This window comes from Phocoena sinus, chromosome 9, assembly GCF_008692025.1.
Source record: "Phocoena sinus isolate mPhoSin1 chromosome 9, mPhoSin1.pri, whole genome shotgun sequence".
Taxonomy (NCBI): domain Eukaryota; kingdom Metazoa; phylum Chordata; class Mammalia; order Artiodactyla; family Phocoenidae; genus Phocoena; species Phocoena sinus.
In genome coordinates, this window is record NC_045771.1 from 9,628,851 (window position 1) to 9,653,023 (window position 24,173).

A 24,173-nucleotide genomic window follows, 5' to 3' on the forward strand; every position below is an offset into this window, starting at 1 on the left:
CTCGAGGCACATGGAAGAAATGGAATATTTCTTGGAACATGAGCAGCATGAACCCCAGAAGCAGGTCGTTTGTCCTGGGGGTAATGGTGTGAGAGAAGGGTAACGCAGAGCCTCTGAGAGTTTCAATGGAGCGGAAAAAGTGGAGAGAGAGCTTACAATATTTTTTGCAAATGTCTAAAATTTGCAGTGCAAGGACAAAGGTTGCGAAGAACATACAGGGTGTAACGTACTTGCTTTGCATTTGGGTTTGATGTTATTGACTCACCTTCAGTGGGTCTTGTGCTTTGAGTTGTGTGGGCCATGGATTTGCCCTGCTTATTCTGCCCATCCTCCGTGAGCGCAGCCTGGGTTTATGAGACATCTGTGTAGGGTTAGGAGGGCAGCAAGAGTTGTTGAACAGAACGGAACGAACAGGCTCGTGCATAAATTCAACTTGTAAGTGTGGAGCCATCCATGCTCTGCTGAAATGCTGAGCAACCATTGCTGAGGAAAAAACAGAGAAGTCTCTAGCGAGGTGATTTGGAGAGATGAATGGATAATTGAGTGGATGGGATATTTACTATTGCTATTTCTATGCATTCTTTGCAAGAAAAAAGAATGTACAAGAATATCATAGCAGATCTCAAAAGGACATGTAGATGTTTAAAAACACATTTGGGCTTCTATGTTTAGTAAACTCGATTTTTAAACATTTTTCTCTAACACTTAGCAGAAAATCTGGCATTCAAGCAAAGTATCATTGAAACAATAACAGCAAAAGCCCTCTCCTACCCTCCCCACAAAAGAGTGTAAAGGCTCTCCCCCAGAGGACTCAGGTAAGTGGAAGGGAAGACCGCAGGCCCTGCGCTTGAGGGCAGCTGGCCAGCTTGGCCAGAATTGGCCAGGGCTCCATGACCCTTTGGTTCTCGTGGGAGAGTGTAAAGTTCTGTCAGCTCATCCATTTGGATAATTAGCAAAAGATATTATTTCCCTGCTCCATCTGCTTGCATTTTTGCTAATAATTGGAACTCTGAATAATGTTCCCAAGTCCTTTAGCTCTCTGTCACCACCACTGAGCACATACCTCTTTGGGGAAAGGCCAGGCACTGAGAATGCTTAGGCTCTTCTCCTGTGGGACAGACGACCGTAAAACCCTGGGACTCTCACCACAATCATCCAGAGGCACGTCGGGGCTCACTGGTCATGGAGCTGACCGAGGCCAGGGTGGTAGAGACCACTCCATTTGGAAATCCACAGCTTATACCCTTAGGCACAGACAGCTGTCTTGTAAACGTGGGGCTTAGCGAACAGGAGCTGACCAAAAGGGAAGAGTAAAACCATTTAAGTCAATTAGAGATCAACTTTAAGAAATTACCTCCTAATGGTGGGTTGGATGTATGCTATATTTTTTAAAATCCTATAGCAGTTCTCTTATGAGTATGAGATTATGGATTTCTCCAGACCGGGACCTGGCCTCATCCTTCTCTCTGCATGGTAATTCGCAACAGTAGTGCCCTCAATTAAGTCCAGTTGGCTGGCTGCCTGAGAACACTTCCAACCAGTGAAGAATGAACTGAATAGAAGCAGAAAGAACAACTTTTGCATTTTGAAATGAGTGTTACATTATCCTTTCAACTCTAAAGCCCTTCTCACATTTTTTTTTCAAAGAGCCTGTGAGTTGAATCTCAATAGGAAAAAATGCTTCACATCCACCCAAGCATTCATTCACTCATTGTTTTTATTGAGTAGCTACTATGTGCCAGTGGCTTTGGTGGGCACTGGAGAGGCCCAGTTGACCCCATTTCTGCAAGACAACCACTATATTTTTGTAGGGTCAAGTGCTCTAATGTATTACCAAGATAGGTACATTCAAGTTAATAGTAATTAACATTTGCTGCTAGATTCTATGACATTTAGAAGATTTTATTAATAATAAATTAAGAGAGGAAGTAGTTATTTAAAAACTAAATTCATTCTACTAATGATGCATGTTTTTCCTGAAAATTCATTCTACTGAAAATATATGATTTTTTTTCTTCAAAGAGCTAATAAGTGATAGAACTGGAATATTGACATATTGTTAAATGTTTTTTCTCTTTTCTTTTTCCTTTCCATGACATAAGAACGGGGCTACTGTTTACTTCAAAAAGAGAGCAATTTCAGTTTTTAAAAAAGATTCTCTTAAGCAATGTTTTCATGTCACAATTAAGATGTAAGAGGTTTTAGAATAAAAAGATCTTTGTATTGCAAAACAAAGTTGCTCTTGTCTGTAACAGACAGAAATGAAAGCAAACATGATCAATGCATTTCAATGGTCAATTTAAAAAATATATTTCCATTATGTTTAATACTTTTGAACTACTGGTAGGAAAAACGTAATTTGCAGATACGTATTTTGGGTTTCAACTTTTCTAAAAATTTAAATGCCACAGAATAAGTCAATTTTCATTATAGTATAAAATTAATCAGACACAGTTAGTTGTTACGTATTTTACAAAATATAATCTGTTGATCAAGTTACTGGATTTTTTCCTGAACATCCCTTTCTCATAAAACTCCTGGCAATTAAGTTGATGTATTATTGAGATAAATTGTATGTCATTTTAAAATAAGTTATGTCTTTCTGTTGGTTTGAGTGCTAAATCGATGTCACTGCTTTATGCTACATTTCTGCTCATTAGGCAGCAAAGTCGGACTTGATTTTAAAACTTGGTGTTTTTATAAAGACCACCATTCCCAACACTTCATTCTGTAGATGAGTATAATGAGACTTAAAAGTTTAACAAACTGGCCAATATCACAGAACTAAGCCAGGGCTGGGTCTCGTAGGCTGATGTTATGGTTTCATCCATTGATATTCTACTAGTTGGTTGATAAACAGCTCCCTGGAGAAAAAAAGCATTGAATTGTAGCATGTGCTAATTTCCAGGGTGTACATAACTCTCACCATGGCTGATTTCAGGACACCAACATGATGTCACTGAATGAGCTACAGAGATGTGCAGTAGCTCACTGCTCTACATTATTTCCAAAACATGAATTTGTATTCATATTTTTGGTGTGTATGACAAAATACAGATAAAATAGATTTAAATAACTTGAAGAGCAGAAATAACAGTATATTAACATAACTGGGAATTGATGAGTGTTTATTGTCTTTGTTTTCAATACAGTTTATTTAACTAATATAATTTCATATACAGTTTATAAAATTTATATAATTTTATATAATTAAATACTAATAGTGGCTTTGTTTAACAACTAGCTTACTGAATCCCTGAATATTTAACAATTGGCTCTTACAAGCTGGGACAGGAAGTTTCTAACACAACACTGGATCACCAAAAAAATATGGTGAGTCAGTTTGGTTGGTTGAAAGTGTTTTCAATGTGTCTCCTCTCATTGTTCTTTTGTGTGTGTGTGTGTGTGTGTGTGTGTGTTAGTGATATGTCATGAAATTGTTCCATACCAGTATCAAGTCTGAGACAAGTGATGGCATAAACTGCAAGATTGTAAATGTTGAAATTGTACATCATTGCAGAAAGTTTCTGCAAAATAGTTAATCATTTTCTTAACATTTTTTAATCCATGTGTTTCAAAAAATAAATACTGTATATCCATTTCATGCTCCTTCTTCCTGGCTCTCTGAAGATTTCCAATCCTGTTTAGTCCAGATAAACTTTTGCTAAGATTCAACCCTAGATTTTTCATGTGAAAAACTTTTGTCAATTAAATATAATACTTGGACCAACGAATTATTGCCCTGCTAGCATGTACAAGAAAACCTGATTATGTTTAATAGCAAAATCTGTAACCATATTGTCATAGTATTAGTTACATATTAATGCTAGTTCATGTTATGAACTACATTACTTTTCCAAATTCTATTTTGTTGTGACCATTTTGTGATGAGTGAAAACATTTATTATATGGGCTGATGTTTGATTTATGTGGTTAAAAATTCATAGTAGCTAAGCTGATAATGGTGGAGGGGATTGGATACAAGCATCCAATATTGCTACCAAAGCGGAAAAGAGATTTGAAGTGATGAAAAGAGGCCCTTAGAATGATGGTAACAACAGAAGCCACCCATTAATAACAGGCCTCCAATACAGGTACATAGAAAGGACTTTTATGCAAGGGTGTGGCAGCAGTGTTAACATGCATGTCGATACTTCTAGTACCTCACTCTCTGCATGGTACGGAACAGTTGAGAGGGGCACTGGAGAACTATGTGTAAGTATATATCATGAACATGGCTGCTTCATGAGCAAAACAGAGCAAAGTAGAGACGGCTGAGTTAGTCATCAAATAGGGGGTTATTGAGGAGACCCTCAATAACAATATCAAGCATTCTTGAAACTCGGTAGCAAACACACTAAACCTTTTAGAATCTGTTATAATTCTCCAGCTCTGATTTCACTATATGGATGTTGGGATGACGATTATTATCTGGGGAGGAAGTCCCGATGGGCCAGACGGTACAATGAAACCCCACACCCATGGCTCACATTATGAAAATGCAGATTGACTGCTTTCCTGGGATCCCTTAGGTGGCGGCAACGCCTGGAAGTCCTAACAGCTGCTCTTGGTCTGCTATCAAGCTTAAATTCCCAACATTAGAGATTTATTTCTTTGGGCCTTGAAAGACTATCCTAATAAAGATGCAGCAGAGAGTAGGAAGAGGGGTAGAAAAGAAAAAGAGAAAACTGCGTTAGTTATTCTCAACTAATAGCAGAGTTCAACTTTCTCTCCAAACCAGAGAGATCAAACAGAGCAAACCTCTTACCGCCCCAGCCTATGTGGGATGCTGGGTAGAAACCCAATGAATGGCCCAGCGTGGAATATGCATTCTAAGTGGCTCCAGGGATCGGTAATGGTCATAGGGGAAAGAAGAAGGACTGGCAATGTAAACTTTTACAAAGGGCTGGTCCTCTTTACAGGGCTTCATTAATTTGGTATCTCCAAAGAGATTTTATATAAATTTGTTTAGAGGAGTTCTTTTGTGTGTCTCCCAAAATATTCAGATGGTAAAACACATTTAGAAACTTCTTGACTGCAGTATCAAGGAACACATACAATGCACACTTTATATTATGAAATGTAATGGGTGATGTACATGCTTTGTAGCACAGATTAATTTAAAAATTACAATGAATGTCCACTAGGTGGCGAGTGTGCTATATAGTGTTCAGATCCCCTAGTTAAGGTGGAGCTGTTTCATCTTGCACATCAAGGGATCCGATCAGACTGTTTGGGGGCCAAACAAATGTCTGAAGTAGATTTTAGAAGCCAGATAAGAGTTTCCAATTATTAGAGAGTAACTCGCTTTGTGAATTAAATGTCTTCCCCAAGCACTAAGCAGCACGAAGGGGCTACTTATTAGAGCGTACGTGTTTTAATACCACTGCTCACTGCTATGATGATTTTTATCTGAATTCTCTGTTCCAGTTACTTTCCTTAATACCATGAAATCTAGAGTTAAGAGCTCTTTCCTGGGCTACAGTTTCTTTCCCATAATTTTCTGTGTATTAAGCATTGTTAATCGACCAAATAGACCTGAGATCTTCTTCCTCGGGCATTTTACAAGTCCTCTCTTCACAGTCTCTTCTGTGAAGGACCACATTTTAAGCACTACACACTGAGGATTAATAATTGCAGGGTTGGAAGATAAGATGAGCTGACTGGGGCAAGTGCATAGCCAAGGTTACTATACAATGAGGCTTCTAGCTTAGAAAACTTCTCGTTTATGAACCCTTTTTTTTTGCGGGGGGGGGAGTAATTTATATTAAGTGGATGAACCAATTAGGCACATTTTAATAGTGATCTTTAGGCTTTCTAAAGTGCATTTTCTTCCAGTTTGACTTACTTAACAAGAAATATTTTCTTCCTATCTTAGGATGAACTCTAATAATGAATCTTACATCCTTTATTTTTTTACCTCTGATTTTACTGTTTCATTATAGAAAAATTACAAAAATATCATAATTCTCATCTAGTAGTGCTGAAGTCTTTTTTCAAATGTTTCAGCTATAATATTAATCTTGAATCAAGTTATTCATATATCCCTTCCTTAAGTTCATTAAGATTTTGCATATTGTGATTTCTGACGACTTTAACTTGTATAAAGCATTACAGAAAAGATCATTAAAGAAAAAGATCATTTGGAAAATCAAGGTAGAAAAATATCTACAAACTTATGTAAATCAACTATTAACTTAAAATTATATCTGCATAAATTACATGAACCATGGATAGATAAAAATAATTTTTACTCTTTTTTAAATAAATTTATTTATTTTTGGCTGTGTTGGGTCTTTGTCGCTGCGCACAGGCTTTCTCTAGGTGTGGAGAGCGGGGGCTACACTTTGTTGCGGTGAGCTGCTTCTCTTGCCGTGGAACACAGGCTCTAGGCGAGCGGGCTTCAGTAGTTGTGGCATGTGGGCTCCGTAGTTGTGGCGCACGGGCTTAGTTGCTCCGCGGCATGTGGGATCTTCCCGGACCAGGGCTCGAACCCGTGTCCACTACATTGGCAGGCAGATTCTGAACCACTGCGCCACCAGGGAAGCCTGAAATAATTTTTACTCTTAAATCAGTTCCCCTAAATGCCAATTTGTCCTTGTAATTGGCTCTGATTCACTGGCCTTTTCTCCTTTGACAACATCTTCACTGTCACAAGGATATTGATAGATTCTGTCAGTTAGAAGTAATGTGATAATCTACATTCTTATTAATTACTCATAAACTCGTATTATTTTCCTCAAGAAGATTAACTTAAGAATAAAGAAATACCTTAGCCCCCCAAACAATTTTTCAAGGATAGTGACTTTGACAATAATTAGAATATTCTTTCACATCCCAGCTTCATCAGTCTTGGCATTCCAGTGAGCCCAGATTCATGCTCTTCAAATTTTCTCCACAGTAGGAGGCTTAGACCAGTGTGGTGAAGAGAAAGTCGACCAGTTAGAATCTTGGTGCCACCACTTATTAGTTGGGTGATTTTGCACAAGATCTTTAATCTCTCTGAACGTCTGCCTACTACTCTATTAAAAGACAGTGCTGGAGTGGGAAATAATAATGACTAATACATAGGATCATATAGGATACATACGATGGGGTTTTAAATGAGATAATACATGTATTTAATACTTTGCTTGGTACAGAATAAGTTCTGGAGCCATAGTTGCATGATTCATTTTTGCTACTGTGATGGAAGATGGATCAGATAAAATACTAAGAGGCAGGTTTATTACCATTGGGATTTGTTTATCAAATTTTCAAGGAAAATACATTTAAAACACTTTTAAAACTGTATTTTTAAATCACTTATTTGGCAATGTACACAATTTCTGTGATAGTTTCATTTCAAATGAACAGAAAAGCTTGTCATCAAGCCACTCGATATTTAAAGACTGCCTTTAGATCTCATTTAGACATGTTCATTTTCTCAATATTACCCACCCCACCTCTTAAGTCATTTAAGGCTTCTCTAAATATATCAAAAGCAATATGAATAAAATATAATTTAAATATTAATTGAATATGTTTAAAATATATATGATATAGTTTAACATTATCTTTGAAAAACATAGAAAATGTTAGTATTGTATAAGATAAAATAACTTTCTAAAAGCTTTTCCGAGAAATTATAATAATAACATTGAATATATTGTTGAAAACAGACTTTATGTTTTAATAATAGATATTGTAAAAGCTTTATTATTTTACTAGTAATATTTATTAGAGGGTAAAACACACATCTAGAAACACATTCTAGAGAAAAAAAAATTGTAGTTAGTCAATAAGGTCATCATGAAGTTCATTATCTAATGTAAATTCATTAAATGACTATAAATTTTAAGACGCCTGAGATTTATTCAGATTTGCTTTCCCAGGACTTAGCAACAGTCTCCTTAATGAATGCTTCTTAGAACTTCCCTGGTGGCACAGTGGTTAAGAATCCACCTGCCAATGCAGGGCACACAGGTTCAATCCCTTGTCTGGGAAGATATCATGTGCTGTGGAGCAACTAAGCCCGTGTGCCACAACTACTGAACCTGCGCTCTAAGCCAAGAGCCACAACTATGGAGCCCAAGTGCCACAACTACTGAAGCCTGCGTGGCTAGAGCCTGTGCTCTGCAACAAGGGAAGCCACCGCAATGAGAAGCATGCACACCGCAACGAAGAGTAGCCCCTGCTCGCTCTGCAACTACAGAAAGCCCGTGCACAGCAATGAAGACCCAACACAGCCAAAAATAAATAAATCAAATAAATAAACTTATTTTAAAAAAATGAATGCTACTTAATTGTCATATTTTGTTTTTAAAGCTTTTTCAGTGATATTTTCATACTTTAATAAAATTTCACTTTTGAAAAAAATCACAAATTATTATGGAAACATGCTTAAAAACATGTTCAAATATCCATACAATTGTAACTTGGCTTATTGAACTTTGTATTTTTTATCAGAAAATTGGTGATTATTACAAAGAAACATTATCTGGTATATATGTTCAGAATTAAAAATAAAAAACTTCAATTTGTATGTCTGATCCACTGGCTTCTCTATCTACTTTATTTGTCTAGGCTCTATTTAAACATTTGCTTCTGTCTGTTTCTCCCTAGTGATATGAGTATCCTATGTCATGTGATCTCCATGACAAATTATATGTATCTGCTGTAACCTAGATATGTATCCATCTGACCCTAGCAAATGCAAACCAAATGAAAGGCTGATAGCCATAATAAAAAACTTTGGCCTTTATAGAAATGCACCCATATACACACATAGTCAATACAATGTGAAATTATATGGTATGATTCTTGGACAGTGATGTTTGGCTCATATGCAAAGATAAGAAGCCAAAGCCAGGATGTTAAGAGAAAAGAGTGAAGGAGAGACAAAGGGCCAAGAAAGAAAAGCTTCCATTTCTTACAGCTTTCACAGTCTTATTTCCAGTCTTCCTGAAGCTCATGTATTTCCTTTTCCCTTTGATTCCATGAATACTCAGTATATCCCAATAGCATATTTCCCTATTTTTGCTTTAGCTAACTTAAAGTTCATCTCCTGCATATGTATATAAGCAAGTAATATTTCTTAGGAATACATTGTGGCATTAGAAGTACATAACATCCCTAAAATAAACTCTATAAAAGCATACTTTACTAAGCTCATGATATGTCAAACTCCTTTTAAAATGATGCTACAATATGACTGAAGTACTGAAAATAAATTTTCTTAGACATCAAAATTATAAATATATAACTCCCTCTTTTTTCCCAAGTAATTATGCACTGCAAAAAACTATAGTAGAATTCATTGTTTAGTGAATAAAAATCAAACTAACCCAAGAATATCAGTTGTTTCAAATCTTTCTGTGGAATTAGGTACTCATTTTATATAAATAAGGAATAGCTTTTATTAAATCCATATCAGAATAAATAAAGATTTATGAAGGGCTAATGCTTAATGTAACCTCTTAAATGAAGGATGATTCTATTGATCACACTGATCGTTACAGAATAGGAACAAAAATCAGAATCATCATTAAATAATATTTTTTAATGCTTCCTGGATAAGAGAGAAATTCATTTTCACCTAGTAGATGTAGCTAATATTTTTGGAAACAAAGTGGAGGAATCATTAAAAACAAAAAAAGGGAAACTAAACACTGAAGAAATTTTGGATATATTGCAGATAGGAACGAATTGTAGACCACGAGGAAATAATGTACTGAAGAGCTCAGTAAAAACATGGATTTTTTTTTTTGCATATTTTCATGTTTTCTCATTCACACTCGTTTTGGAAAGTTTGAAAGTTACTTCATTTTCTAAGACTTCTGGAGTAAACATTTCAGCATTTTTTACCAAATTACTTTCTGAGACAATTTTCTTCTATGGTTAAACTGTGACTTTGAGAAAATATGCTGCTTCACAAGTAGATCTGAATAAATAAGAAAATATGTTAATTTGAAATGGTAGAGAAGGTGGCTTAAGCCATATGAAATTGCCATTTTTTGTAGGTATACGTATGATGATAACATCATGTATGACTATGGACAGGATCTCGAAGTCAATTTGAAAAAATAAAGTAGATATGTTTAAGAAGTAGAAGCATCAGTGATTTACAAAGCTTCTTTCAAGATCTATTTTAACCTTATTAATATGTCATATGTATCTTTTAACAGCATACATTTTAGTTGAAATTATTGATAACCTTTTGGTGTTGTTCAATTATTCTTCTAAAGAGCTTCTTCCTGTTACTTGATAATCTGCTATTATGAAGTCAACTCAAAGTCTCCCACCCAGAAGAGATAGTAACTTTGATATATAATTGATTATGTTCTTGTATAGCATTATTTTCTTGGAATCTAGACTATTTTATAAAGAACAAATATAAAGTTGCTGGTCGGTTATTCAGAGCTATGAAGTTAATCTATAGTTATTTAAATGGTACCTTTTTTCTTTTTTTTAAGTTCTGGCAAATAAAGTCCTTTAGAAGCTTGAAACATTTCAGCAGTTTATTATTACAGAGAAGCTACATCTGGTATAAATGATTATTAGTGGCTGGCATAAATGCATTATTAATTCAGTGGATTGTACTTTTCAATGTTAATTATCCATGGCATGGGTTTTCAGATCCAGTCTCATTAATCACAGGCCCTGGGCCAGTATGCTAATTTGAAGACTATGTAAGAATTAGTAAATATTTGTTCCTTGGTAATACAGTGATAAAACTATGAACTAGAGTATATCATATCCAAGAACCATTGCTCTGTAGGGTCATCAATTGAAAACCCTAATCAACTTGAAAAGCCTTTCTTTTTTCATAGACCTATAAATACCCTAATAGTTTGGAACAAACAGATTAGTTATTAATTTGAATCAGACAGTGATCTTGGGTTTCTCACTTGTTTGTGTGTCCTCTTTCTTTCTTATTTGTTTTTATAGCCCAACAATGTTATTCGGTTCATTATCAGTGAATAGACAATTTGAAATATGAAATGTAATGAACTATATACGAGCCAGGATCTTTGTTAAGGAAGAGTCACTCTCTTAATTACAAGGAAATATATACAGGGAAAATTCCCTGACCTGTTCAGTTGACTGTCATGTGTTGTAAATAACTGACACATTCTCTAGGAATTACTGAAGATTATATGCAAGGAACCTGTTCTTGGGACATAGGCTTAAGGACAGTCTCTGGTCCTCATTCTTCTTGAAGACGTTTCCCATAGAAATTTGAAAGGGTCTCTCAGGAAATGCTTTTCTTTTCTTCCTCAAATTACACATCATCTACCCTAAGATCCAAATCCTTAGAGTTTTGTTCTGGTTGTATTACTGCCTCCTAGTTTGACAAGCTAAACTGTGCCAGTGGATAGGAGTAGGTTAATATACTGTTTCACCAAGACGATTTATTTTCAAGTTAGCTGTGCTATAACTCAAAGAAGTGATTCTGGTAGAGAAGATTTTAAGTTGACAAGTGGGGTACTTTTAGATGAGTGAGCATTTTTATGCCCATCAAAGATTTTACATCACATCGAACCTGCACTGCTCTTTTTGATTCTTTGGTTGGCTTTAACTACACACTGTTAATTTCTCAAATTATCAAGTCTTCTTATATCATTGTAGATTTATATCGCTCCTTTTGCTTATGGTTTCATTTCTACATCTCTGAGTCCCATTTCTCTCATTTATAAAAATGGTCATTGTTCTTTTGTTTTGTTTTGATTTACACCTAAGAGGAATTGTTACCAAACCAAACTTAGGTCTACTCACCCGACATGAAACAAAGATGAAACCACACTGGGTTGTGGTGAAAGAAATTACAGTGTATGTTACAAGGTGCCCATCATGGGGTCAAGCAAGGGGGATGCGCAGCTCATCCTCAAAAGTACCAAACTCCCCTGTGGCTTTCAGGAAGGGTTTTTAAAGGTAACATTAGGAGCGAGGGTTGCAGGGTGCCCGATCGGACATTCTTCTGATTGGTTGTTGCTGAGGTGACAGGACAACGTTTTGGGAATTTCAATTATCAGTTTTCTGACTCCAAACGGTCTGGGGTCCAAGTGCTTGTGGTCAGCATGCAGTTAACTTCTTCCACCTGGTGGGGGTTTTAATGTCTGCAAAACAACTCAAGGATATGACTCAGAATATTATCTATAGCTCTCGAGGAGGAACTAAAAGTCCTTGACTTTGTTTATGGCTAAACTATTATTATTTTGTCTGACAGTTTTCCTTTGTTTCTGCATTTCTCTGATTAAGTTTGCTCTTTGGAACTCAGGGAAGGTCTAGGAGGCTACAGCTTTTCTACAAACAAGAGGCGGGGGACATTGAGGGGTCTGATCCTGCTGGGTTTCTGGATTACAAAGCCCAAGGGCACCAATTCCCTGCACTGCTTGTTAGTGCTTTGATTTCCTAACCCCCTAAGAATGTCTTCTTGAAAGTTTATGTTTAGATAATGGTTTTGACAGTTGAGCTCTCCCTCTTTAATGTCTAAATCTTAATTTTCCCAACCAATGATAATTCAAAGTGATCAAGGCACTTTGTCAAGCCACTTGGTTCACACTTCCAATTCCTTCCATTTTCTTTCTTTCTTTCTTTTCCCTCATTATGTGTTAGAATCAATTTTGGAATAGGAACCGGGTACACCTTTGTTATGTCCTGGCCTCTGGTGACTTTGTAGAAGTTATTTAGCCTTTGTAAACTTCAGTTTCTTCATTGGTAAAATATGGTATATAATCTAATCCCACATGCTTGTTGTACCAAGTAAATGCATGAAGACACACAATTCTTGTCACATAGTGGCTCAGGAAAGTTTTGTTTTCTTCTCCTTTCTTATGAGGCTATTGCCTTTGCTGACCTTTGATAAATACACCCATTGAAAAACAGAGTACTAGTTGTTGTTCAAGAGCTTTCTCCCCAAAACACAACTTAGCAGAGATCTTAGTTTTAGTTTACCTACCATCCTTAATAATGATTCCACTTCCTATTATAGATGATCCCTTTCATCAATGTACATGTAACCACAGCAAATCCTCAACACGTCTTCCTGCTCTAAATTTTGCCCTCCTCCACTTAATTCTCCACGATAGCTAAAGTGATTATATATATGTATGGTATAATTATATGTGTATAATTATATAAATATGTTGATGGCTTAACGTTGATGGCTTAACAGATTTTTATTACTCATACACAATAAGATATATGCATGATAAAAATTTATTAAGCCATCAATGTATTTAAGTAATTACAAAATTTCTATCACCATTTAAGAAAAATTAACAAAATAAAAAAAGAAATACCTGGGGAAAAAAGCCTCTTAAGAACAATTGATATCCCCTAATCTCTCTCTTAAAAATCAATGAGAAAAAGATAAACAATGCAATAGCTGAATGGACAAAAACATGAACACAGCCAAGACATATAATGATCAATGATGCTATCACTTAATGTTATTCTGTTCACTATTTAATTATATTTAAATTAAAGGGGATAGATTTTTTATTTTACATGTGAATTTGGTAAAGATTAAATGTTTAACAATCCCTAATACGTTGAGAGCATGGATTATGTTATCATAAACCATAAAGTCTGCATTCTTTAGCTCGGTTTATAAGTCTCTCTGACCTGGACCCTTCCTGTCCCATCAGTGTGTTTCCAGCATCCTCTGCCATGCACCAACCACAATGACCTTTGTTGCTTTTACCTAAGAAGATATATTATCATCAGCCTTCGCATAGCTTTTTTTTTCTCCTGCCAAAAATGTTTTCTCTTTCAATTCAATTTGTCAATACATCCTTCCTTTGTGTTTCATTGATTAAATATTTCTCTTGGAAGGGTCCACTATCTTCCATAAACTCTGGTTGAATGGCCCTGCCACATCTTCCTCTAGTACCTCTCACCTCTCACTTCTCATTTATATGCTGTAATGTTCAATTTTAATTGCTTGTTCAATTTTAACTACCCCTGCTGGACCATAGGCTTTCTTGAGCACTTTGATATCCCCGCTGCCTAAAAAGATGCCTGAAATATAGTGGGTACTCAATAAATAATTTGTTAACTATTAAGAGTTGAATATTTTCACAAATAATATTTGCTTATTCATAGAACAATAGACTTGTCACAAATACCCCAATTGTGATTGTCAGAGCATCAAATCATCCAGGACATCAACCCACCCATAAGCTTTTTGTTCTAAAATCGCAATACTCTTTACTAAAATAATAATATAAATATTTAATCAACATATTTTATTGTTAAAATAAAAACACAAGCAAGATTGAAATGCATGGCTTTGTAAAGATATGTGTAGCCATCAACGGCCGGTTTTTAAAGCATCATTTACAAACTTAGGAGTCAGTTTAGTTGTGGTTTTTGGAGCCTGTGAATTGGGTCTGCTGTGAGCACTGAGAGCATTTAACTGTATTAAATGTTTTAATGGTTAGAAGTGACAGAGGGAAAGAGTAAGGGAGGGAGGCAAAGAGGGAGGGAAGGCGGGGGGAGGGGGAGAAAGGGAGAGAGAGAAAGGCAATTGGGATACACTGGGTCTGTCAGGAATGAGGAAGTTAGATTCAGGTGCTGTTATTCAATAACAAAGAACTGTTCAAACTACAAAACTACTAGTATACAAATTCCTTAACACTAACGAGAGCCAGTGCTCTTTGCTAGTTAGAATCGTGCCACAAAATAATACCTTTCCTTGGGACTAAGTGGTTTTTTTTGATATAAAAGTATTAAATTAGAAGGTGAGTGACATTTGTTTGGGTTATTACAAAAAGAATTCTCTCCATAGATGAGACGTTAGACTCTAGTCCCTCAAATCTCTCAAATTCTGAGAGTAATGAGTCCAGGAATATGTGAAGACATTATAATCAGTTTGCTGTGATCACAAATGTTATACAAGCAGAATCCATCTCAGGCTCATAAAAGTTTTAGCTGCCTTGTAATGAAGATCTAGTTGATAGGGTGAACTATACTCTGTGCTAAAAATGACAACTGACCTGAGGATAAGCTATCACAGACCAAAGTCTCTTACATTTCCTATAAAAACACAAATTGGAATGCATTAAACCTCATGACGTATGTTTGCCGGGAAAGATGTTCTGAACTAGTATGAATCCATCTTACAAGTGATCTTCATTATAAAGAGTGTGTTTATCTATCTGCACTTTAATCTTATTTTAAAACTTAATAGCAAAGATATATATTTTTTAGACCTTTTGTAGTTAGAAGTTAAAATGCTATAAAATAATCAGCCATAATAAATATTTTAAAGTACCAATGGAATTGAATCACTGTCAGATATACATAAAATATATCTTTCTGTTTATTATCATTACCATACAAATTTTCCGGGTGGATTTTTCACTGAATTTAGAGAGGCCATTGAAAATAATCTCCTGTGAAATACAGGCTATGTGCCATGTGCTAAATTCACTTCTGGGGACCCTGCAGTCATCCTCTGGAGCAGTTCAAGTAGAGAAACAGAAAATTGTCCATTTAGCTGCCCATCAGGAGAGATATTTGTGTATTAAGGTACTATACAAAATAACTGTTGTTTTATTTTATTTTTTTATTATTATTATTTTTTGCGGTACGCGGGCCTCTCACCGTTGTGGCCTCTCCCATTGCAGAGCACAGGCTCCGGACGCGCAGGCTCAGTGGTCATGGCTTCACGGGCCCAGCCGCTCCGCGGCATGTGGGATCTTCCCGGACCGGGGCACAAACCCATGTCCCCTGCAACGGCAGGCGGACTCTCAACCACTGCGCCACCAGGGAAGCCCATAACTGTTGTTTTAAATAGTAACCCCAAATAATACACCACAAAGGCAGATGCTCTGAATTGTGAACAATGTTTTGCCATTGAGGTGTTTTTCGATGACAACATTTATGCATCCGGCACAGCTTGGGGTAGTAGGGAGATGAGGAAGAGCCATATAGGGATTTTTACATTTAAAATTGGTTAATGATTCTAAACAATGATGAGGAGGTTATTTAGTAGAGAGTAAATGGAGTTCACTTTTCTATAAACCATTTAAAGTCGAGGATTATATTGCTGTGGCTGGAATTGGCGATGTCCCTGCCATTGGTATGCTTGTTTACTCTGTAGGATATTTGGGAGTACATCTGTTTTACACTGCTGGAATGCAATTTTGTTCTCCTGGAAAGGTTAGTTCTTTAATCATTGGGGAAAACTTTTAAAGATTTTTTTTTTATTGAAATATAGCTGATTTACAAAATTATATTAGTTTCAAGTATACAAAATAGTGATTTGATATTTTTATAGATTATACTCCATTAAAGTTATTATGAAATATTGGTTATATTTCCTGTGCTGTACATTACATCCTTGTATGTTATTTATTTTATACCTAACAGTTTGTACCTCTTAATTTCCTTCCCCTATCTTGCCCTTCCCCCACCCTCTTCCCCCTGGTAACCACTAGTTTGTTCTCTGTATCTATGAGTCTGTTTCTGTTTTGTTGTATTCATTCGTTTTATTTTTTAGATTCCACACATAAGTGAAAACATATAGTATTTTTCTTTCTCTGACTTACTTCACTAAGCATATCACTCTCCAGTTGCATCCATATTGTTGGAAATGGCAAAATTCCATTTTTTATGGTGAGTAATATTCCATTATCTATCTATCTATCGATCTATCTATCTACCACATCTTCTTTACCCATTTATCTGTGGATGGACATTTAGGTTGCTTCCATATCATGGCTATTGTGAATAATGTTGCTATGAGCATTGAGGTACATATATCTTTTTGAGTTATTGTTTTTATTTTCTTCAGATACATACCCAGAAGTGGAATTGATCCTGAAGTTTCTAAAAGTTGTACTTTCAAGGACATATTAGGATGATCTGACTTATATGAAGATATTATCTCTAAAAATCATTTTCAGTGCCAGAATTACAGGTTGATAATGAGTTATTTCTGGAAGTCATCAGAAGCACATTCAACAATTAATTTTAAGATAATGACTTCATTGTCAATCAAGTGAGTTAGTCCAATTTAAGAAACTTATACTTATAGACAGAGGTTAATACTGCCAAGTAGTACATGCCCGATGTCCTAAATTACATAAAGGTCAGCCAAATTAATTTTCTTTAAATACATTAAATGTTTCATGAGAGCTTCTCTTTTATATACCTGGGTCATGATGGGAAAGCAGGACTGCTAGGATATTCCTCCTGCCATTTCCTCTCTTGCCAATATTCTCTATCCACGTTCCTCCTGGTTTCTATGATAGCACAATAGATTAAATTGTCAGAGCAGATTCACAGGAATCAAGCTATTTACCTGGCACCAATCTTTACTAACGTTTCAGATACCAGCAAACAGCAAGTACAGATAAAACAGTCTTTCCCAGAAAGAGGCTGAAACCATCAGACAACATCCAAAAGTGTTCTCTTTCTTCTTTCTTAGGACATCTTTATTCACAAAGAGACTGACTTTAATTTGGGGGGAAAATCTCTTTTGTATACACTGTTAATTATATAACTTACTAACCCTAATTCTCTAGGCAGCCCTGCCGCATAAGTCAACAATGCCAGGTAAATTGACAAAATTGCAATCTATATGGTTTAGTTATATCCTGATATAACCATTTAAGAGATGGAGGCTTCCCTTTTCTATATAAATACCATACCATGTTCATAAGGGAGACTGAGTCAAGGAGACTCAGCATATTTACAAGGAGATCTGGGTGAGGCTGTTCATTTCCCTGAACTCTCCCAATAGGAAAGAAACTAGTCTTAGGCCTTTTCCTTTTTAAGTTCCCACACAGTTAATTTCCGTACGTTGATGTATCCATTTTTCTGTGAATTCCCATATAGATAGCAGCATTATACCATTTTTTGGAAATACTGTTCTTACAGGAGTTGATATGAATTTTATCAAAAATTTTGAAAATTTATCAAACTGTAAAATCTTTAAAAAGAGATATAGTGCAATGAACATGATATTAAGTTCCAGTTGAACCTGAGTTTGACTTTAAATTTCACAGTCTACTTGCTTTACAGCAGAAGGCATTATTTATATTTTCTGAGAAGTGGTTTCCTTATGTGATGAAAATCAAAATGGTGATAGAGTTTAGTGTTCTTGTGTGGGTCATGAGACATAGGTATACAGAAAGTGCTAAGAAAGTGCTCAACATGTAACAGGGGCTCAGAAAACACTTGTATTATTCGCCTTTCTGTGAAGTTAATCAGATCTCAGATTTTTCCTCTCTGATCAATAATGTTGCCCATTTTCCTTGCTCTTATCTCAGCTGTATGAATACTTCTTTCCCATTTCCTTTGCTAATGTTCTCTTCCTTCTCCGTTACCCTAAATCTGTATATTCACTTTTCAAATTATGTTCTTAACATTTTTCTTTTCTCATTCTACATTCGTATTTTGAGAGTCCTAAATGTATGGTAAGTATTTTATTTTGAAACCGTATCCATAATTTGAAATATCACTTTTATTGAAATAAGGCTAAAACCACATTTCAAAAACACACTTTTAAAATAAGATAATAATAATCTGCATATCAGACATCTCTGACCATACTCTCAACTTCTATCCTGATTGTGAGTTTATATTTCTAGTTTTATGAATGACTTTATCATTTGAAAAGTTCACACAGTTTTCACAAACCAAACGCAAACACTTCTCATGGAATTTCAGTTCCTCATTCGTTTTTGTTCAAAAATATGTATTGAGTATATACTATATGCCTTGTACTGTGTTGGGTTTTATGTGTGGTGGTAAACAAAATCATCATGTTTCCTACACTCAAGTATCATATAGATTGAAATGATAAAAAGACATTAGTCAAATAGTTGCCCCAAATGTAACTGCAACTGTAACAGATAATACAAACAAATTAACTAGGATGGGCTTCCCTGGTGGCGCAGTGGTTGAGAGTCCGCCTGCCGATGCGGGGGACGCGGGTTCGTGCCCCGGTCTGGGAGGATCCCACGTGCCGTGGAGCGGCTGGGTCCGTGAGCCATGGCCGCTGAGCCTGCGCGTCCGGAGCCTGTGCTCCTCAACGGAAGAGGCCACAACAGTAAGAGGCCCACGTACCGCACAAAAAAAAAAAAACAAAACAAAAAAAAAACCAAAAAAAAAAATAGGATATGGTGGATTAGTGAGAAGAGGGGGACCAGGCAAACACTCCCAGAGTCCCAGGTAAAGTTTTTGTATTTTACTATCCACCGTGACCACTGTCAGGCAAAACTTCATCCTCTCTTGTCTGGAATATACGAATCAGCTGGTTGTCGGAGAAAAGGAAAAAGATGAAAAGATTCGGGGGCTTCCAAGAAATCCAGAATGCATGGATGGATTTATTAATACCACCCCTTACTGTCCAGGTAATATACATATATAGTTATTGCAATCAGAACAGTAATGATATGCTCTCTTTGGTTCTGGTTTTGTATATCTAAGATCTTCAGCTTACTTTCAAATTTTCTCCCTGCTGCCTCCAACCTCCCCACTGTTTTCTTAGGATGGGTTAAAATCCACTGATATCAGCTCTTCCTATTTGTCATCACCTTGCTTTTGCTACAGTTACACCTTTTGGGACTAGAGGTCTAGATCTTCATGCTTACTTTATCCTTGTGAGGAAAAAAAGTTCTGTTATAGTCCTTGTATATAGATCAAGCACACAACTTAAAAATAAACATTCATGGGCTTCCCTGGTGGCGCAGTGGTTGAGAGTCTGCCTGCAGATGCAGGGGACACAGGTTCGTGCCCCGGTCTGGGAGGATCCCACATGCTGCAGAGCGGCTGGGTCCGTGAGCCATGGCTGCTGAGCCTGCGCGTCCAGAGCCTGTGCTCTGCAACGGGACAGGCCACAACAGTGAGAGGCCCACGTACTGAAAAAAAAAAAAAAAAATTCATAATCTTTTATTTTTTATTATTTGTTAAGATCTTCTTGTGAAATAAGGATCTCATCCATTATCTTTGGCTGAGTAGTTTCTCATAACTTAACTGACATATAGGGTATTTATAATCATAATTATTTATATTTATAATCAATTAGGATCTCTCTTTTACCTCCTGACTCCTTGATCTTCTAAAAAGTGTAAGATCTTGTTCAGAGATTTGTAAGCCTGCACTTGTTGGGGTGCTCCATGATGTGGTGGGAGGAGGGCCGTTCACTGCCTTTAGTGCTCACTCAGTCCTGAGAAAAAGCCTTATTCCAAACAGCCTTACCAGAATATCCCTTTTTGGAGGAATCCTGGGAATTAACTGCTATTTTCTTCTTGTGAAGACAAATATTTGTAACCTTCTCTTAACAAGTGAACACTGGGCCTTCTCCCTCCACAGGCGGTGATATGTATTTTCTTCTCTCCTTTGTTACACAATTTGCTCCTATCTGTTCAATTGTTTTCTTTTGCCCTCCAGATTACAACCATATATCTCTCTAATTATTGCAAAGACAAGTTGACTTATTGACCAAAACATGTCAAGAAAGCCCAGAAGTGTTGCCTCACAGCTTGATAACCATTGAACCAAGTTCACCCTTTCATTGAGGTTCAGCTTAAGTCACAGAACACCCTGAGGCCTCATTCTTTCCTCTAAATCCCAATAATTCTTACTTTCTATACCATTCATTTTTTTATTTGGTCTCTTCTAATTTGTATTGTCATCGTAATCTTCCTTCAAATTAGGGACCATTTCTTCTAGTCTTCACAGAGTCAGGCTTCTGAGAAAAGGCAAATTAAGATGTTTAAGCTCATCATCGCTTTATATACACTTTGCCCTTACTTTATTAGAGTGTAAGAAATGTTGACATTTTCTTCTCTTGCTTAATCCTTCATAGTTAATTACAAGAGTATTTCAGAAAAAGCTGGAGTAGAAATAAGCATATGATATTTAAAGGAATAAAAACTATAAATCCCTTTGATGTATACAAAAGGTAAGAAGGAATATTGTGTGGGCTCAAAGTTTTTACATTTTCTGAAATATGATATATTTTCTCATATTTAAATATATTTCATGAAATGATATTGTCTTCTGTAAAAAATCAACCAATCCATGTCATGCTTTCCCTGACCATTTCATTATTGATTGGAATTTACACAGTTAATAATCAACAAATATGTGTCTAAAATCTGTTAACTCCAAGAACGTGTGCTATAGACTATGGAGGGTATGAGAAACTATGTTCTAAAGTTTGTCCTTATCTCAAAGAACAATGCAACATAGTGTGGAGACACAGGGTAGAAAGACTGAAAAAGAAAATGAAATGACTAACCAAACAGACCACAGAAGATATTACAACATGTGAAATCAATTTTCTAAAAACATACGTAATTCAATGTATAGGTAATGAATTTAGAGAAAATTGGCACTAGTCTCAATCATTTTGTCTCTGCATATTGCTTTGATTTTTATTTTGTGTTAGTAAATGACAGACCAAGGAAATGAGACACTTTAAAGATTTTAAATCCCTTTTCTCATCCATTACGTATATATAAACTCCAATGCTACCAACTGACTTAGGCTTCATATAACTTGTTCCTCACTGTAAACACTTCATAATATGCCATGTTACTGTTGTCAAAAGTGGGGTCTAGCTGCTGGCTACTCTAAAGCCAATAAAGAGGCAAGGTTGGTGGAAAGTCTGCTTGATTTCAGAGGCCAGCAATGGGGGAGGAGGGTGGAGGGAGGGAGGACTCCTGTCCAAAGGCTGACTCCCCCCTCCCCTGACAATTAGTGAGCAAGAGTTTTTAAAGGAGACTTTCAAGGGTGTATAGGTGGAGGGAGGGAGCTACCTGCAGAAACAGCACAGTCGTCTTGAAAGTGGTCCTGCGGTGGTCTGATCAGCGTCATCTTGACTGTTTTAAGTGCAGTTAGTCTTCAGTTCCAGGGTTTGTTTGCTTCCATTACTTTGAGGCCAGTTCTCTTGGAATCATTGCAGCTTAAGTCATGGCTACAGTCTGGTCATCATGTACTTAACTTCTTCCACCTGGTGGTGGTTCCAGTATCTACAAGACAGTTCAAAGGATATGGCTCAGAATGTTAGCTATAGCCCTTGAGGAAGAACTAAAAGTCCTTGACTTGGTTTAATGGTTAAACTATTATTATTTGGTCTTGTTTGACTGTTTTTCTTGCTTCTACATTTTCTCACTTCCCTGATTAAACTTATTCTTTAGCTAAGGATTTTCTACAGACAAAAGACAGGCAGAGGACATGGTGGGGGCAGGACTATAGGGTCCTGCTCTGTTTCATTGCCTCATGTTTTGAGATAATTTGATGAATGATGCATTACACAATATTGGAGAAAAGAAACAAAATTTATGTCATTCATCTGTTAGTGGTTCAGAGTTCCAATTTCATTCAAACCTATTAATTTTAAATTTCTCCTTTCTTTTTGCAAAAAAATACAACTTATAAAAGTATAATTTTAAAGGTTGTAAAGACAGCTTTGATAGGAGAGATTACTAAATTAACTTAGTAAACATTTTATTAAATGTTAATAAAAAATAAGGTTTAATAAATTTTAAACATTATATTAAAATTTTAAGGAAATGAAAGAAAATGAAATTAATTTTAGGAATTTTGAATCTAAAGGATTTTTTTAATGGCTGCACAAAAAAATATGAAGGAGATAGCATTTATGCAAATTTATTTATGGTAACTCTAGTGGATTCAGTAAACACTTAATAAGCTCTTAACACTGTATCTAATTCTCCATATGTATACTGTTGGTGTTTGTAGAATGTCAGGTTTTCAATCATCCCTGTTTATTTTTGCATATTTAATAATATTAGTTACTACTATTCATGTCTCCTGATAGAAAGAATATACCTGGTTCTTGTATTTCTGCCATTTAAAGTTTTTGAAAATTAAAACTCTAATGATAAAACAAGTGTTTTATGATAATAGCCACCATTTATTGTATGCATATTATGTGGTTTTTCCTCAGAGTAAGGACTTTGATTGACAGCAATCATGAGGGTGATAAAATAGTTATATGCCAGGATCTGGGCTATACCTTTGACATAAATTAGCTCAATTAATCTTTTTTTTATTATAATTATTTTTTTGGCTTAGTTGGGTCTTGGTTGCGTCATGCTGGATCTTTCGTTGCGGTGCACGGTCTCCCCGCTGTGGCACGTGGGCTTCTCTCTAGTTGTAGCGTGCGGGCTCCAGAGCACATGGGCTCTGTAGTTGTGGCACACGGGCTCCAGTTGCCCTGCAGCATGTAGGATCTTAGTTCCCCGACCAGAGATCGAACCCTCGTCCCCGGCACTGGAAGGTGGATTTTCAAACCCTGGACCACCAGGGAAGTCCCAGTTCAGTTAATCTTTTAATTCTCTTAGACAGGTATTATAAACCCCATTTTACAGATGTAAAGAGGAAGGATTAACTTGCCAAATTGTAGACACCTAGAAAAAGTCAGAAACCAAAATTGCAATCAAATAACAGTTGTTTTGGGGCCTGTCCTTTCTCTCCTATGCCACAAAGTTTCCTAAGCTGTTTCTCTGTGTATGGTTTTTAAAATTTTTACCACACATGCTTTGAAACCACAGTTTATAATTCACAGTTTACTCTCTTGCTGCAGTGTCTTCTCTGCCCCTTCACTTCATGGACTATTTCTATCCTCCTAATGTTGTTTGTACCCTTAATCTTTTGTTATCTTCCTGGGTCATATTTTTTTCTGCACTCATCTCATTTGTAACAGCATGAGGGTTTCAAGGGCATATAACCTTCCTCTGTACTGTAAGGCATAATGAGGCTTCATTCTGCCTATCAAATGCGTGGCTATTGTTGCACTATTTTGTTTAATTTTGTGTCTCTTATTTATTCTGTATCAGCAAGCACCACTCAAATCATAAGAGCCTTGACTACTTTAAAATGAGGTGGGAAAAGGTGACTCTCCCTGAAATGCAAAACGTCCTCTTCTTCCACAGGCTGGTAAGGATTACTTGTTCACCTCTTTACAAGAGAAATCAATTCCTAGAGGTCACCTCTCTTTCCACTTCCTTTTTCTTCTTTTAAAACCTTTCTGTTTTCCACTTCAGAACACAATTATTGTCTATTGTACTTAAACAACAGAGTCAAAGAAACCGTATATTCCTGGTCTGTGATTCTCAGCACTGTTAATTTTAACATATTTCTGGGAGTGATGTATGGTTTATATGCATACAATGCTAAGTCTGAAGCTGCGATAGATGGAGACA